At 43.3% G+C, this 15,894-nt stretch overlaps 13 non-coding genes across 13 annotated transcripts; all 13 read right to left on the reverse strand.

The window, feature by feature from the left end:
* Nucleotides 1-872: 872 nt before the first annotated feature.
* Nucleotides 873-991, reverse strand: LOC136722849 (5S ribosomal RNA). The gene has a single exon (XR_010806514.1). It is a non-coding gene; the product is annotated as a 5S ribosomal RNA (ribosomal RNA).
* A 1,067-nt stretch (nucleotides 992-2,058) lies between these two features.
* LOC136722850 (5S ribosomal RNA) lies at nucleotides 2,059-2,177 on the reverse strand. Its single transcript, XR_010806515.1, has one exon. It is a non-coding gene; the product is annotated as a 5S ribosomal RNA (ribosomal RNA).
* A 1,056-nt stretch (nucleotides 2,178-3,233) lies between these two features.
* LOC136722851 (5S ribosomal RNA) lies at nucleotides 3,234-3,352 on the reverse strand. The gene has a single exon (XR_010806516.1). It is a non-coding gene; the product is annotated as a 5S ribosomal RNA (ribosomal RNA).
* Nucleotides 3,353-4,408: 1,056 nt separating this feature from the next.
* On the reverse strand, nucleotides 4,409-4,527 carry LOC136722750 (5S ribosomal RNA). The gene has a single exon (XR_010806434.1). It is a non-coding gene; the product is annotated as a 5S ribosomal RNA (ribosomal RNA).
* Nucleotides 4,528-5,583: 1,056 nt separating this feature from the next.
* On the reverse strand, nucleotides 5,584-5,702 carry LOC136722853 (5S ribosomal RNA). Its single transcript, XR_010806518.1, has one exon. It is a non-coding gene; the product is annotated as a 5S ribosomal RNA (ribosomal RNA).
* A 1,056-nt stretch (nucleotides 5,703-6,758) lies between these two features.
* On the reverse strand, nucleotides 6,759-6,877 carry LOC136722854 (5S ribosomal RNA). The gene has a single exon (XR_010806519.1). It is a non-coding gene; the product is annotated as a 5S ribosomal RNA (ribosomal RNA).
* Nucleotides 6,878-7,933: 1,056 nt separating this feature from the next.
* LOC136722768 (5S ribosomal RNA) lies at nucleotides 7,934-8,052 on the reverse strand. Its single transcript, XR_010806450.1, has one exon. It is a non-coding gene; the product is annotated as a 5S ribosomal RNA (ribosomal RNA).
* Nucleotides 8,053-9,118: 1,066 nt separating this feature from the next.
* LOC136722769 (5S ribosomal RNA) lies at nucleotides 9,119-9,237 on the reverse strand. The gene has a single exon (XR_010806451.1). It is a non-coding gene; the product is annotated as a 5S ribosomal RNA (ribosomal RNA).
* A 1,066-nt stretch (nucleotides 9,238-10,303) lies between these two features.
* On the reverse strand, nucleotides 10,304-10,422 carry LOC136722865 (5S ribosomal RNA). Its single transcript, XR_010806529.1, has one exon. It is a non-coding gene; the product is annotated as a 5S ribosomal RNA (ribosomal RNA).
* A 1,066-nt stretch (nucleotides 10,423-11,488) lies between these two features.
* LOC136722867 (5S ribosomal RNA) lies at nucleotides 11,489-11,607 on the reverse strand. Its single transcript, XR_010806530.1, has one exon. It is a non-coding gene; the product is annotated as a 5S ribosomal RNA (ribosomal RNA).
* A 1,055-nt stretch (nucleotides 11,608-12,662) lies between these two features.
* Nucleotides 12,663-12,781, reverse strand: LOC136722856 (5S ribosomal RNA). The gene has a single exon (XR_010806520.1). It is a non-coding gene; the product is annotated as a 5S ribosomal RNA (ribosomal RNA).
* Nucleotides 12,782-13,837: 1,056 nt separating this feature from the next.
* Nucleotides 13,838-13,956, reverse strand: LOC136722857 (5S ribosomal RNA). Its single transcript, XR_010806521.1, has one exon. It is a non-coding gene; the product is annotated as a 5S ribosomal RNA (ribosomal RNA).
* Nucleotides 13,957-15,012: 1,056 nt separating this feature from the next.
* On the reverse strand, nucleotides 15,013-15,131 carry LOC136722718 (5S ribosomal RNA). Its single transcript, XR_010806405.1, has one exon. It is a non-coding gene; the product is annotated as a 5S ribosomal RNA (ribosomal RNA).
* Between the last annotated feature and the right edge of the window lie 763 nt (nucleotides 15,132-15,894).

Below are 15,894 nucleotides of genomic sequence, written 5' to 3' on the forward strand. Positions count from 1 at the left end.
GGAACTTTATTTTACAAAACGAACACATTGTCTTGATAATACAGCTGTAATTGAGTGCCTGACACGCCAGTCAAGCGCAATCTTGAGAAGGTGTGCATTTCAGTAAGGATTTCAATTGACATGCAGTATGAAACTGAAAGGAGGTTGCATCACTATGATGCATAACATTGCATGTATTGTATTTTCAAGTGTTTGCATTCATCCTGTTGTCATTTTGTTTTGAAAGCAGAAGAATCATTCAACAGGTTGCTGAGACAAATGTAAACCAGTAAAACATATGAAGAGAAACAAACCTTGAATATAAGTTCAGTTGTTTAAACATTTGACAAACTATGGTGAGGGGGTAAGAAAACACACAAATCCAGCAGCTCCTGTATTTCAATACACCAGAACCCAATATTATTGGCGAGTCGGGTAGTCCATCATCACAGTTCGAGGGCAGGCATCATTTCAGTAATTTCATCCCGTTGCATTCACATCCGTGCCTTGAATGAGATTGAATGTGATCTTTGCTCTCAAGTATGTTCCCAAGTTTTACACTTTCGTGCTTTGCATGAATGGGAATGGAACCGTGTGTGTTGAATGAGGCTCCTTGTGAGCACTGAACTTTGTCCGGTGGAGTTCCTTTTTGTGTTGCTGTAATTGTGTCATTTCTCGATGAGAAAGATTAGGCAACATTTAGTCACTTCTAGCCATGATGCTCAATTTATTTACGAATGTACCCTAGTTACTAGGGACCGTTTACGTTGGAGAACAAGATCTATTGTATGCCTGTGTATTTGGGGAAGTCAAATCTGAAATAATGATGAAATTGCGTGTATCCAAAGTTAAAACTCGTGATTTGTCGCCCTCTGGTGTGTAAAAGATGCAAAAGCTTACAGCACCTGGTATTCCCAGGCGGTCTCCCATCCAAGTACTGACCAGGCCCGAGCCTGCTTAGCTTCCGAGATCGGACGAGATCGGGCGTATTCAGGCTAGTATGGCCGTAAGCCAGGGAGGCTGTCCCTGACGCTCTACTTAAAGGGAAGGCAATATCCGTTTCTGCCGTTCATACTTACAGTTGAACTGTCTCTCTACTCTAAAGCCCGGGACACACCAGCGCGCCGCAGACAGTCCCTGCTAACACGCCACGTTGTGGCAACATTGTGGCAACGTTGTGCGTTAGCTGGGGTGCCACACCAGACCGGAACTATATTTTACAAAACGAACACATTTGTCTTGATAAAACAGCTGTAATTGAGTGCCTGACACGCCAGTCAAGCGCAATCTTGAGAAGGTGTGCATTTCAGTAAGGATTTCAATTGACATGCAGTATGAAACTGAAAGGAGGTTGCATCACTATGATGCATAACATTGCATGTATTGTATTTTCAAGTGTGTGCATTCATCCTGTTGTCATTTTGTTTTGAAAGCAGAAGAATCATTCAACAGGTTGCTGAGACAAATGTAAACCAGTAAAACATATGAAGAGAAACAAACCTTGAATATAAGTTCAGTTGTTTAAACATTTGACAAACTATGGTGAGGGGGTAAGAAAACACACAAATCCAGCAGCTCCTGTATTTCAATACACCAGAACCCAATATTATTGGCGAGTCGGGTAGTCCATCATCACAGTTCGAGGGCAGGCATCATTTCAGTAATTTCATCCCGTTGCATTCACATCCGTGCCTTGAATGAGATTGAATGTGATCTTTGCTCTCAAGTATGTTCCCAAGTTTTACACTTTCGTGCTTTGCATGAATGGGAATGGAACCGTGTGTGTTGAATGAGGCTCCTTGTGAGCACTGATCTTTGTCCGGTGGAGTTCCTTTTTGTGTTGCTGTAATTGTGTCATTTCTCGATGAGAAAGATTAGGCAACATTTAGTCACTTCTAGCCATGATGCTCAATTTATTTACGAATGTACCCTAGTTACTAGGGACCGTTTACGTTGGAGAACAAGATCTATTGTATGCCTGTGTATTTGGGGAAGTCAAATCTGAAATAATGATGAAATTGCGTGTATCCAAAGTTAAAACTCGTGATTTGTCGCGCTCTGGTGTGTAAAAGATGCAAAAGCTTACAGCACCTGGTATTCCCAGGCGGTCTCCCATCCAAGTACTGACCAGGCCCGAGCCTGCTTAGCTTCCGAGATCGGACGAGATCGGGCGTATTCAGGCTAGTATGGCCGTAAGCCAGGGAGGCTGTCCCTGACGCTCTACTTAAAGGGATGGCAATATCCGTTTCTGCCGTTCATACTTACAGTTGAACTGTCTCTCTACTCTAAAGCCCGGGACACACCAGCGCGCCGCAGACAGTCCCTGCTAATATGCCACGTTGTGGCAACGTTGTGCGTTAGCTGGGGTGCCACACCAGACCGGAACTATATTTTACAAAACGAACACATTTGTCTTGATAAAACAGCTGTAATTGAGTGCCTGACACGCCAGTCAAGCGCAATCTTGAGAAGGTGTGCATTTCAGTAAGGATTTCAATTGACATGCAGTATGAAACTGAAAGGAGGTTTCATCACTATGATGCATAACATTGCATGTATTGTATTTTCAAGTGTGTGCATTCATCCTGTTGTCATTTTGTTTTGAAAGCAGAAGAATCATTCAACAGGTTGCTGAGACAAATGTAAACCAGTAAAACATATGAAGAGAAACAAACCTTGAATATAAGTTCAGTTGTTTAAACATTTGACAAACTATGGTGAGGGGGTAAGAAAACACACAAATCCAGCAGCTCCTGTATTTCAATACACCAGAACCCAATATTATTGGCGAGTCGGTTAGTCCATCATCACAGTTCGAGGGCAGGCATCATTTCAGTAATTTCATCCCGTTGCATTCACATCCGTGCCTTGAATGAGATTGAATGTGATCTTTGCTCTCAAGTATGTTCCCAAGTTTTACACTTTCGTGCTTTGCATGAATGGGAATGGAACCGTGTGTGTTGAATGAGGCTCCTTGTGAGCACTGATCTTTGTCCGGTGGAGTTCCTTTTTGTGTTGCTGTAATTGTGTCATTTCTCGATGAGAAAGATTAGGCAACATTTAGTCACTTCTAGCCATGATGCTCAATTTATTTACGAATGTACCCTAGTTACTAGGGACCGTTTACGTTGGAGAACAAGATCTATTGTATGCCTGTGTATTTGGGGAAGTCAAATCTGAAATAATGATGAAATTGCGTGTATCCAAAGTTAAAACTCGTGATTTGTCGCGCTCTGGTGTGTAAAAGATGCAAAAGCTTACAGCACCTGGTATTCCCAGGCGGTCTCCCATCCAAGTACTGACCAGGCCCGAGCCTGCTTAGCTTCCGAGATCGGACGAGATCGGGCGTATTCAGGCTAGTATGGCCGTAAGCCAGGGAGGCTGTCCCTGACGCTCTACTTAAAGGGATGGCAATATCCGTTTCTGCCGTTCATACTTACAGTTGAACTGTCTCTCTACTCTAAAGCCCGGGACACACCAGCGCGCCGCAGACAGTCCCTGCTAATATGCCACGTTGTGGCAACGTTGTGCGTTAGCTGGGGTGCCACACCAGACCGGAACTATATTTTACAAAACGAACACATTTGTCTTGATAAAACAGCTGTAATTGAGTGCCTGACACGCCAGTCAAGCGCAATCTTGAGAAGGTGTGCATTTCAGTAAGGATTTCAATTGACATGCAGTATGAAACTGAAAGGAGGTTGCATCACTATGATGCATAACATTGCATGTATTGTATTTTCAAGTGTGTGCATTCATCCTGTTGTCATTTTGTTTTGAAAGCAGAAGAATCATTCAACAGGTTGCTGAGACAAATGTAAACCAGTAAAACATATGAAGAGAAACAAACCTTGAATATAAGTTCAGTTGTTTAAACATTTGACAAACTATGGTGAGGGGGTAAGAAAACACACAAATCCAGCAGCTCCTGTATTTCAATACACCAGAACCCAATATTATTGGCGAGTCGGGTAGTCCATCATCACAGTTCGAGGGCAGGCATCATTTCAGTAATTTCACCCCGTTGCATTCACATCCGTGCCTTGAATGAGATTGAATGTGATCTTTGCTCTCAAGTATGTTCCCAAGTTTTACACTTTCGTGCTTTGCATGAATGGGAATGGAACCGTGTGTGTTGAATGAGGCTCCTTGTGAGCACTGATCTTTGTCCGGTGGAGTTCCTTTTTGTGTTGCTGTAATTGTGTCATTTCTCGATGAGAAAGATTAGGCAACATTTAGTCACTTCTAGCCATGATGCTCAATTTATTTACGAATGTACCCTAGTTACTAGGGACCGTTTACGTTGGAGAACAAGATCTATTGTATGCCTGTGTATTTGGGGAAGTCAAATCTGAAATAATGATGAAATTGCGTGTATCCAAAGTTAAAACTCGTGATTTGTCGCGCTCTGGTGTGTAAAAGATGCAAAAGCTTACAGCACCTGGTATTCCCAGGCGGTCTCCCATTCAAGTACTGACCAGGCCCGAGCCTGCTTAGCTTCCGAGATCGGACGAGATCGGGCGTATTCAGACTAGTATGGCCGTAAGCCAGGGAGGCTGTCCCTGACGCTCTACTTAAAGGGATGGCAATATCCGTTTCTGCCGTTCATACTTACAGTTGAACTGTCTCTCTACTCTAAAGCCCGGGACACACCAGCGCGCCGCAGACAGTCCCTGCTAATATGCCACGTTGTGGCAACGTTGTGCGTTAGCTGGGGTGCCACACCAGACCGGAACTATATTTTACAAAACGAACACATTTGTCTTGATAAAACAGCTGTAATTGAGTGCCTGACACGCCAGTCAAGCGCAATCTTGAGAAGGTGTGCATTTCAGTAAGGATTTCAATTGACATGCAGTATGAAACTGAAAGGAGGTTGCATCACTATGATGCATAACATTGCATGTATTGTATTTTCAAGTGTGTGCATTCATCCTGTTGTCATTTTGTTTTGAAAGCAGAAGAATCATTCAACAGGTTGCTGAGACAAATGTAAACCAGTAAAACATATGAAGAGAAACAAACCTTGAATATAAGTTCAGTTGTTTAAACATTTGACAAACTATGGTGAGGGGGTAAGAAAACACACAAATCCAGCAGCTCCTGTATTTCAATACACCAGAACCCAATATTATTGGCGAGTCGGGTAGTCCATCATCACAGTTCGAGGGCAGGCATCATTTCAGTAATTTCATCCCGTTGCATTCACATCCGTGCCTTGAATGAGATTCAATGTGATCTTTGCTCTCAAGTATGTTCCCAAGTTTTACACTTTCGTGCTTTGCATGAATGGGAATGGAACCGTGTGTGTTGAATGAGGCTCCTTGTGAGCACTGATCTTTGTCCGGTGGAGTTCCTTTTTGTGTTGCTGTAATTGTGTCATTTCTCGATGAGAAAGATTAGGCAACATTTAGTCACTTCTAGCCATGATGCTCAATTTATTTACGAATGTACCCTAGTTACTAGGGACCGTTTACGTTGGAGAACAAGATCTATTGTATGCCTGTGTATTTGGGGAAGTCAAATCTGAAATAATGATGAAATTGCGTGTATCCAAAGTTAAAACTCGTGATTTGTCGCGCTCTGGTGTGTAAAAGATGCAAAAGCTTACAGCACCTGGTATTCCCAGGCGGTCTCCCATCCAAGTACTGACCAGGCCCGAGCCTGCTTAGCTTCCGAGATCGGACGAGATCGGGCGTATTCAGGCTAGTATGGCCGTAAGCCAGGGAGGGTGTCCCTGACGCTCTACTTAAAGGGATGGCAATATCCGTTTCTGCCGTTCATACTTACAGTTGAACTGTCTCTCTACTCTAAAGCCCGGGACACACCAGCGCGCCGCAGACAGTCCCTGCTAATATGCCACGTTGTGGCAACGTTGTGCGTTAGCTGGGGTGCCACACCAGACCGGAACTATATTTTACAAAACGAACACATTTGTCTTGATAAAACAGCTGTAATTGAGTGCCTGACACGCCAGTCAAGCGCAATCTTGAGAAGGTGTGCATTTCAGTAAGGATTTCAATTGACATGCAGTATGAAACTGAAAGGAGGTTGCATCACTATGATGCATAACATTGCATGTATTGTATTTTCAAGTGTGTGCATTCATCCTGTTGTCATTTTGTTTTGAAAGCAGAAGAATCATTCAACAGGTTGCTGAGACAAATGTAAACCAGTAAAACATATGAAGAGAAACAAACCTTGAATATAAGTTCAGTTGTTTAAACATTTGACAAACTATGGTGAGGGGGTAAGAAAACACACAAATCCAGCAGCTCCTGTATTTCAATACACCAGAACCCAATATTATTGGCGAGTCGGGTAGTCCATCATCACAGTTCGAGGGCAGGCATCATTTCAGTAATTTCACCCCGTTGCATTCACATCCGTGCCTTGAATGAGATTGAATGTGATCTTTGCTATCAAGTATGTTCCCAAGTTTTACACTTTCGTGCTTTGCATGAATGGGAATGGAACCGTGTGTGTTGAATGAGGCTCCTTGTGAGCACTGATCTTTGTCCGGTGGAGTTCCTTTTTGTGTTGCTGTAATTGTGTCATTTCTCGATGAGAAAGATTAGGCAACATTTAGTCACTTCTAGCCATGATGCTCAATTTATTTACGAATGTACCCTAGTTACTAGGGACCGTTTACGTTGGAGAACAAGATCTATTGTATGCCTGTGTATTTGGGGAAGTCAAATCTGAAATAATGATGAAATTGCGTGTATCCAAAGTTAAAACTCGTGATTTGTCGCGCTCTGGTGTGTAAAAGATGCAAAAGCTTACAGCACCTGGTATTCCCAGGCGGTCTCCCATCCAAGTACTGACCAGGCCCGAGCCTGCTTAGCTTCCGAGATCGGACGAGATCGGGCGTATTCAGGCTAGTATGGCCGTAAGCCAGGGAGGCTGTCCCTGACGCTCTACTTAAAGGGATGGCAATATCCGTTTCTGCCGTTCATACTTACAGTTGAACTGTCTCTCTACTCTAAAGCCCGGGACACACCAGCGCGCCGCAGACAGTCCCTGCTAATATGCCACGTTGTGGCAACGTTGTGCGTTAGCTGGGGTGCCACACCAGACCGGAACTATATTTTACAAAACGAACACATTTGTCTTGATAAAACAGCTGTAATTGAGTGCCTGACACGCCAGTCAAGCGCAATCTTGAGAAGGTGTGCATTTCAGTAAGGATTTCAATTGACATGCAGTATGAAACTGAAAGGAGGTTGCATCACTATGATGCATAACATTGCATGTTTTGTATTTTCAAGTGTGTGCATTCATCCTGTTGTCATTTTGTTTTGAAAGCAGAAGAATCATTCAACAGGTTGCTGAGACAAATGTAAACCAGTAAAACATATGAAGAGAAACAAACCTTGAATATAAGTTCAGTTGTTTAAACATTTGACAAACTATGGTGAGGGGGTAAGAAAACACACAAATCCAGCAGCTCCTGTATTTCAATACACCAGAACCCAATATTATTGGCGAGTCGGGTAGTCCATCATCACAGTTCGAGGGCAGGCATCATTTCAGTAATTTCATCCCGTTGCATTCACATCCGTGCCTTGAATGAGATTCAATGTGATCTTTGCTCTCAAGTATGTTCCCAAGTTTTACACTTTCGTGCTTTGCATGAATGGGAATGGAACCGTGTGTGTTGAATGAGGCTCCTTGTGAGCACTGAACTTTGTCCGGTGGAGTTCCTTTTTGTGTTGCTGTAATTGTGTCATTTCTCGATGAGAAAGATTAGGCAACATTTAGTCACTTCTAGCCATGATGCTCAATTTATTTACAAATGTACACTAGTTACTAGGGACCGTTTACGTTGGAGAACAAGATCTATTGTATGCCTGTGTATTTGGGGAAGTCAAATCTGAAATAATGATGAAATTGCGTGTATCCAAAGTTAAAACTTGTGATTTGTCGCCCTTTGGTGTGTAAAAGATGCAAAAGCTTACAGCACCTGGTATTCCCAGGCGGTCTCCCATCCAAGTACTGACAAGGCCCGAGCCTGCTTAGCTTCCGAGATCGGACGAGATCGGGCGTATTCAGGCTAGTATGGCCGTAAGCCAGGGAGGCTGTCCCTGACGCTCTACTTAAAGGGAAGGCAATATCCGTTTCTGCCGTTCATACTTACAGTTGAACTGTCTCTCTACTCTAAAGCCCGGGACACACCAGCGCGCCGCAGACAGTCCCTGCTAACACGAAACGTTGTGGCAACATTGTGGCAACGTTGTGCGTTAGCTGGGGTGCCACACCAGACCGGAACTATATATTACAAAACGAACACATTGTCTTGATAAAACAGCTGTAATTGAGTGCCTGACACGCCAGTCAAGCGCAATCTTGAGAAGGTGTGCATTTCAGTAAGGATTTCAATTGACATGCAGTATGAAACTGAAAGGAGGTTGCATCACTATGATGCATAACATTGCATGTATTGTATTTTCAAGTGTGTGCATTCATCCTGTTGTCATTTTGTTTTGAAAGCAGAAGAATCATTCAACAGGTTGCTGAGACAAATGTAAACCAGTAAAACATATGAAGAGAAACAAACCTTGAATATAAGTTCAGTTGTTTAAACATTTGACAAACTATGGTGAGGGGGTAAGAAAACACACAAATCCAGCAGCTCCTGTATTTCAATACACCAGAACCCAATATTATTGGCGAGTCGGGTAGTCCATCATCACAGTTCGAGGGCAGGCATCATTTCAGTAATTTCATCCCGTTGCATTCACATCCGTGCCTTGAATGAGATTCAATGTGATCTTTGCTCTCAAGTATGTTCCCAAGTTTTACACTTTCGTGCTTTGCATGAATGGGAATGGAACCGTGTGTGTTGAATGAGGCTCCTTGTGAGCACTGAACTTTGTCCGGTGGAGTTCCTTTTTGTGTTGCTGTAATTGTGTCATTTCTCGATGAGAAAGATTAGGCAACATTTAGTCACTTCTAGCCATGATGCTCAATTTATTTACAAATGTACACTAGTTACTAGGGACCGTTTACGTTGGAGAACAAGATCTATTGTATGCCTGTGTATTTGGGGAAGTCAAATCTGAAATAATGATGAAATTGCGTGTATCCAAAGTTAAAACTTGTGATTTGTCGCCCTTTGGTGTGTAAAAGATGCAAAAGCTTACAGCACCTGGTATTCCCAGGCGGTCTCCCATCCAAGTACTGACAAGGCCCGAGCCTGCTTAGCTTCCGAGATCGGACGAGATCGGGCGTATTCAGGCTAGTATGGCCGTAAGCCAGGGAGGCTGTCCCTGACGCTCTACTTAAAGGGAAGGCAATATCCGTTTCTGCCGTTCATACTTACAGTTGAACTGTCTCTCTACTCTAAAGCCCGGGACACACCAGCGCGCCGCAGACAGTCCCTGCTAACACGAAACGTTGTGGCAACATTGTGGCAACGTTGTGCGTTAGCTGGGGTGCCACACCAGACCGGAACTATATATTACAAAACGAACACATTGTCTTGATAAAACAGCTGTAATTGAGTGCCTGACACGCCAGTCAAGCGCAATCTTGAGAAGGTGTGCATTTCAGTAAGGATTTCAATTGACATGCAGTATGAAACTGAAAGGAGGTTGCATCACTATGATGCATAACATTGCATGTATTGTATTTTCAAGTGTGTGCATTCATCCTGTTGTCATTTTGTTTTGAAAGCAGAAGAATCATTCAACAGGTTGCTGAGACAAATGTAAACCAGTAAAACATATGAAGAGAAACAAACCTTGAATATAAGTTCAGTTGTTTAAACATTTGACAAACTATGGTGAGGGGGTAAGAAAACACACAAATCCAGCAGCTCCTGTATTTCAATACACCAGAAGCCAATATTATTGGCGAGTCGGGTAGTCCATCATCACAGTTCGAGGGCAGGCATCATTTCAGTAATTTCATCCCGTTGCATTCACATCCGTGCCTTGAATGAGATTCAATGTGATCTTTGCTCTCAAGTATGTTCCCAAGTTTTACACTTTCGTGCTTTGCATGAATGGGAATGGAACCGTGTGTGTTGAATGAGGCTCCTTGTGAGCACTGAACTTTGTCCGGTGGAGTTCCTTTTTGTGTTGCTGTAATTGTGTCATTTCTCGATGAGAAAGATTAGGCAACATTTAGTCACTTCTAGCCATGATGCTCAATTTATTTACAAATGTACACTAGTTACTAGGGACCGTTTACGTTGGAGAACAAGATCTATTGTATGCCTGTGTATTTGGGGAAGTCAAATCTGAAATAATGATGAAATTGCGTGTATCCAAAGTTAAAACTTGTGATTTGTCGCCCTTTGGTGTGTAAAAGATGCAAAAGCTTACAGCACCTGGTATTCCCAGGCGGTCTCCCATCCAAGTACTGACCAGGCCCGAGCCTGCTTAGCTTCCGAGATCGGACGAGATCGGGCGTATTCAGGCTAGTATGGCCATAAGCCAGGGAGGCTGTCCCTGACGCTCTACTTAAAGGGAAGGCAATATCCGTTTCTGCCATTCATACTTACAGTTGAACTGTCTCTCTACTCTAAAGCCCGGGACACACCAGCGCGCCGCAGACAGTCCCTGCTAACACGCCACGTTGTGGCAACATTGTGGCAACGTTGTGCGTTAGCTGGGGTGCCACACCAGACCGGAACTATATATTACAAAACGAACACATTGTCTTGATAAAACAGCTGTAATTGAGTGCCTGACACGCCAGTCAAGCGCAATCTTGAGAAGGTGTGCATTTCAGTAAGGATTTCAATTGACATGCAGTATGAAACTGAAAGGAGGTTGCATCACTATGATGCATAACATTGCATGTATTGTATTTTCAAGTGTGTGCATTCATCCTTTTGTCATTTTGTTTTGAAAGCAGAAGAATCATTCAACAGGTTGCTGAGACAAATGTAAACCAGTAAAACATATGAAGAGAAACAAACCTTGAATATAAGTTCAGTTGTTTAAACATTTGACAAACTATGGTGAGGGGGTAAGAAAACACACAAATCCAGCAGCTCCTGTATTTCAATACACCAGAACCCAATATTATTGGCGAGTCGGGTAGTCCATCATCACAGTTCGAGGGCAGGCATCATTTCAGTAATTTCATCCCGTTGCATTCACATCCGTGCCTTGAATGAGATTGAATATGATCTTTGCTCTCAAGTATGTTCCCAAGTTTTACACTTTCGTGCTTTGCATGAATGGGAATGGAACCGTGTGTGTTGAATGAGGCTCCTTGTGAGCACTGAACTTTGTCCGGTGGAGTTCCTTTTTGTGTTGCTATAATTGTGTCATTTCTCGATGAGAAAGATTAGGCAACATTTAGTCACTTCTAGCCATGATGCTCAATTTATTTACAAATGTACACTAGTTACTAGGGACCGTTTACGTTGGAGAACAAGATCTATTGTATGCCTGTGTATTTGGGGAAGTCAAATCTGAAATAATGATGAAATTGCGTGTATCCAAAGTTAAAACTTGTGATTTGTCGCCCTTTGGTGTGTAAAAGATGCAAAAGCTTACAGCACCTGGTATTCCCAGGCGGTCTCCCATCCAAGTACTGACCAGGCCCGAGCCTGCTTAGCTTCCGAGATCGGACGAGATCGGGCGTATTCAGGCTAGTATGGCCATAAGCCAGGGAGGCTGTCCCTGACGCTCTACTTAAAGGGAAGGCAATATCCGTTTCTGCCATTCATACTTACAGTTGAACTGTCTCTCTACTCTAAAGCCCGGGACACACCAGCGCGCCGCAGACAGTCCCTGCTAACACGAAACGTTGTGGCAACGTTGTGCGTTAGCTGGGGTGCCACACCAGACCGGAACTATATTTTACAAAACGAACACATTGTCTTGATAATACAGCTGTAATTGAGTGCCTGACACGCCAGTCAAGCGCAATCTTGAGAAGGTGTGCATTTCAGTAAGGATTTCAATTGACATGCAGTATGAAACTGAAAGGAGGTTGCATCACTATGATGCATAACATTGCATGTATTGTATTTTCAAGTGTGTGCATTCATCCTGTTGTCATTTTGTTTTGAAAGCAGAAGAATCATTCAACAGGTTGCTGAGACAAATGTAAACCAGTAAAACATATGAAGAGAAACAAACCTTGAATATAAGTTCAGTTGTTTAAACATTTGACAAACTATGGTGAGGGGGTAAGAAAACACACAAATCCAGCAGCTCCTGTATTTCAATACACCAGAACCCAATATTATTGGCGAGTCGGGTAGTCCATCATCACAGTTCGAGGGCAGGCATCATTTCAGTAATTTCATCCCGTTGCATTCACATCCGTGCCTTGAATGAGATTGAATGTGATCTTTGCTCTCAAGTATGTTCCCAAGTTTTACACTTTCGTGCTTTGCATGAATGGGAATGGAACCGTGTGTGTTGAATGAGGCTCCTTGTGAGCACTGATCTTTGTCCGGTGGAGTTCCTTTTTGTGTTGCTGTAATTGTGTCATTTCTCGATGAGAAAGATTAGGCAACATTTAGTCACTTCTAGCCATGATGCTCAATTTATTTACGAATGTACCCTAGTTACTAGGGACCGTTTACGTTGGAGAACAAGATCTATTGTATGCCTGTGTATTTGGGGAAGTCAAATCTGAAATAATGATGAAATTGCGTGTATCCAAAGTTAAAACTCGTGATTTGTCGCCCTTTGGTGTGTAAAAGATGCAAAAGCTTACAGCACCTGGTATTCCCAGGCGGTCTCCCATCCAAGTACTGACCAGGCCCGAGCCTGCTTAGCTTCCGAGATCGGACGAGATCGGGCGTATTCAGGCTAGTATGGCCGTAAGCCAGGGAGGCTGTCCCTGACGCTCTACTTAAAGGGATGGCAATATCCGTTTCTGCCGTTCATACTTACAGTTGAACTGTCTCTCTACTCTAAAGCCCGGGACACACCAGCGCGCCGCAGACAGTCCCTGCTAATATGCCACGTTGTGGCAACGTTGTGCGTTAGCTGGGGTGCCACACCAGACCGGAACTATATTTTACAAAACGAACACATTTGTCTTGATAAAACAGCTGTAATTGAGTGCCTGACACGCCAGTCAAGCGCAATCTTGAGAAGGTGTGCATTTCAGTAAGGATTTCAATTGACATGCAGTATGAAACTGAAAGGAGGTTGCATCACTATGATGCATAACATTGCATGTATTGTATTTTCAAGTGTGTGCATTCATCCTGTTGTCATTTTGTTTTGAAAGCAGAAGAATCATTCAACAGGTTGCTGAGACAAATGTAAACCAGTAAAACATATGAAGAGAAACAAACCTTGAATATAAGTTCAGTTGTTTAAACATTTGACAAACTATGGTGAGGGGGTAAGAAAACACACAAATCCAGCAGCTCCTGTATTTCAATACACCAGAACCCAATATTATTGGCGAGTCGGGTAGTCCATCATCACAGTTCGAGGGCAGGCATCATTTCAGTAATTTCATCCCGTTGCATTCACATCCGTGCCTTGAATGAGATTGAATGTGATCTTTGCTCTCAAGTATGTTCCCAAGTTTTACACTTTCGTGCTTTGCATGAATGGGAATGGAACTGTGTGTGTTGAATGAGGCTCCTTGTGAGCACTGATCTTTGTCCGGTGGAGTTCCTTTTTGTGTTGCTGTAATTGTGTCATTTCTCGATGAGAAAGATTAGGCAACATTTAGTCACTTCTAGCCATGATGCTCAATTTATTTACGAATGTACCCTAGTTACTAAGGACCGTTTACGTTGGAGAACAAGATCTATTGTATGCCTGTGTATTTGGGGAAGTCAAATCTGAAATAATGATGAAATTGCGTGTATCCAAAGTTAAAACTCGTGATTTGTCGCGCTCTGGTGTGTAAAAGATGCAAAAGCTTACAGCACCTGGTATTCCCAGGCGGTCTCCCATCCAAGTACTGACCAGGCCCGAGCCTGCTTAGCTTCCGAGATCGGACGAGATCGGGCGTATTCAGGCTAGTATGGCCGTAAGCCAGGGAGGCTGTCCCTGACGCTCTACTTAAAGGGATGGCAATATCCGTTTCTGCCGTTCATACTTACAGTTGAACTGTCTCTCTACTCTAAAGCCCGGGACACACCAGCGCGCCGCAGACAGTCCCTGCTAATATGCCACGTTGTGGCAACGTTGTGCGTTAGCTGGGGTGCCACACCAGACCGGATCTATATTTTACAAAACGAACACATTTGTCTTGATAAAACAGCTGTAATTGAGTGCCTGACACGCCAGTCAAGCGCAATCTTGAGAAGGTGTGCATTTCAGTAAGGATTTCAATTGACATGCAGTATGAAACTGAAAGGAGGTTGCATCACTATGATGCATAACATTGCATGTATTGTATTTTCAAGTGTGTGCATTCATCCTGTTGTCATTTTGTTTTGAAAGCAGAAGAATCATTCAACAGGTTGCTGAGACAAATGTAAACCAGTAAAACATATGAAGAGAAACAAACCTTGAATATAAGTTCAGTTGTTTAAACATTTGACAAACTATGGTGAGGGGGTAAGAAAACACACAAATCCAGCAGCTCCTGTATTTCAATACACCAGAACCCAATATTATTGGCGAGTCGGGTAGTCCATCATCACAGTTCGAGGGCAGGCATCATTTCAGTAATTTCACCCCGTTGCATTCACATCCGTGCCTTGAATGAGATTGAATGTGATCTTTGCTCTCAAGTATGTTCCCAAGTTTTACACTTTCGTGCTTTGCATGAATGGGAATGGAACCGTGTGTGTTGAATGAGGCTCCTTGTGAGCACTGATCTTTGTCCGGTGGAGTTCCTTTTTGTGTTGCTGTAATTGTGTCATTTCTCGATGAGAAAGATTAGGCAACATTTAGTCACTTCTAGCCATGATGCTCAATTTATTTACGAATGTACCCTTGTTACTAGGGACCGTTTACGTTGGAGAACAAGATCTATTGTATGCCTGTGTATTTGGGGAAGTCAAATCTGAAATAATGATGAAATTGCGTGTATCCAAAGTTAAAACTCGTGATTTGTCGCGCTCTGGTGTGTAAAAGATGCAAAAGCTTACAGCACCTGGTATTCCCAGGGGGTCTCCCATTCAAGTACTGACCAGGCCCGAGCCTGCTTAGCTTCCGAGATCGGACGAGATCGGGCGTATTCAGGCTAGTATGGCCGTAAGCCAGGGAGGCTGTCCCTGACGCTCTACTTAAAGGGATGGCAATATCCGTTTCTGCCGTTCATACTTACAGTTGAACTGTCTCTCTACTCTAAAGCCCGGGACACACCAGCGCGCCGCAGACAGTCCCTGCTAATATGCCACGTTGTGGCAACGTTGTGCGTTAGCTGGGGTGCCACACCAGACCGGAACTATATTTTACAAAACGAACACATTTGTCTTGATAAAACAGCTGTAATTGAGTGCCTGACACGCCAGTCAAGCGCAATCTTGAGAAGGTGTGCATTTCAGTAAGGATTTCAATTGACATGCAGTATGAAACTGAAAGGAGGTTGCATCACTATGATGCATAACATTGCATGTATTGTATTTTCAAGTGTGTGCATTCATCCTGTTGTCATTTTGTTTTGAAAGCAGAAGAATCATTCAACAGGTTGCTGAGACAAATGTAAACCAGTAAAACATATGAAGAGAAACAAACCTTGAATATAAGTTCAGTTGTTTAAACATTTGACAAACTATGGTGAGGGGGTAAGAAAACACACAAATCCAGCAGCTCCTGTATTTCAATACACCAGAACCCAATATTATTGGCGAGTCGGGTAGTCCATCATCACAGTTCGAGGGCAGGCATCATTTCAGTAATTTCACCCCGTTGCATTCACATCCGTGCCTTGAATGAGATTGAATGTGATCTTTGCTCTCAAGTATGTTCCCAAGTTTTACACTTTCGTGCTTTGCATGAATGGGAATGGAACCGTGTGTGT

The sequence above is a fragment of the Amia ocellicauda genome, unplaced genomic scaffold (assembly GCF_036373705.1).
Source record: "Amia ocellicauda isolate fAmiCal2 unplaced genomic scaffold, fAmiCal2.hap1 HAP1_SCAFFOLD_146, whole genome shotgun sequence".
NCBI classification, from domain to species: domain Eukaryota; kingdom Metazoa; phylum Chordata; class Actinopteri; order Amiiformes; family Amiidae; genus Amia; species Amia ocellicauda.